The sequence below is a fragment of the Coptis chinensis genome, chromosome 4, assembly GCF_015680905.1.
Source record: "Coptis chinensis isolate HL-2020 chromosome 4, ASM1568090v1, whole genome shotgun sequence".
In the NCBI taxonomy this organism is placed as follows: Eukaryota; Viridiplantae; Streptophyta; class Magnoliopsida; order Ranunculales; family Ranunculaceae; genus Coptis; species Coptis chinensis.
Genome location: NC_141459.1, coordinates 15,905,294 through 15,906,308, shown reverse-complemented (window position 1 = coordinate 15,906,308; position 1,015 = coordinate 15,905,294). Strand labels below are relative to the sequence as shown.

Below are 1,015 nucleotides of genomic sequence, written 5' to 3'. Positions count from 1 at the left end.
ATGAACTCATTGCCAATGTACACCCACGGAAGGGTATCCTTCTTCTTGATGAGTCTCTTTGGAACAATTGGGAAGCGTCTATCCAAAGCATCAATTAATGAGAATGCTAATGGTTTGGCCGGTATGCCATCATCTGTCAAGAAAATGGTTTGGTTCCAATCGTTGAGCAGAGATCTTGGTTGATGGATCTCATGACATTGACCGTTGTCTTTGATGTGGTCGGCGAGTACTTGCTGCTGTTACAAGGCATTGAATGACCACAAGGTTACGCTCAAGGGAACTCTATTGAAGCCCAACATGGTGACTCCTAGTTCGATGCCAAGAAAGTAGCCCCTGGAGGTCATTGCTAAATACGGTGTGTGCCTTGGTAACAAAACAATGCCCCCAATTTGTCCTCTGTGGTGGTGTTCTTGTCGGTGACGAATGAAGAGCAGGCCACAATTAACCTTAATGCAATGAACCAGCTCAAAGGAAAGAAGCCATGGTCACTCTCATTCTCCTTTGGATGTGCTCTCGCCAGAGTACTCTCAAGGCATGGTCCGGAAAAGTGGAAAATGTGGGAGAAGGCGCTGCCTTCCTCGCAAGGTGTAAGGCAAACTCAGAGGCCACCCTTGGTACCTACAAGGGTGATGCAACTGTTGGAGATGGTGCTTCAAAAGGCCTTCATGTCAAGGATTACAAGTATTGATGAAGTTTTGTGTTTTAGTATTGCGATTTTATGAGTAGATACGAGGGAAAAAATTGGAGATAAAGTCTGTCTTTAAGGCTTAGTGTTTAGATCTTTTTTCCTGCATAGTTGAGTGAGGCTGATTTAATAATTTTGGGGGGCATGTTTGTTGAGTTCGAATGTTTCTCTCCAAGTGATTTGTCTTGTTTTAATGCTTTCTCTGATGAATTTTATGTTTTGCTCTTTTTTGAACCTCTTTATAGTGTATGTGTTGACTGTTGTATTTTTCGCCATTTTCATTTGGATTAGGCTTCATGCTAATGTCAATGAGAGTTTAGGTGGTGTATA

At 42.6% G+C, this 1,015-nt stretch overlaps 1 pseudogene; it reads left to right on the top strand.

The window, feature by feature from the left end:
* LOC147502167 (fructose-bisphosphate aldolase 1, cytoplasmic pseudogene) lies at nt 1-688 on the top strand (annotated as a pseudogene).
* Nucleotides 689-1,015: the final 327 nt, after the last annotated feature.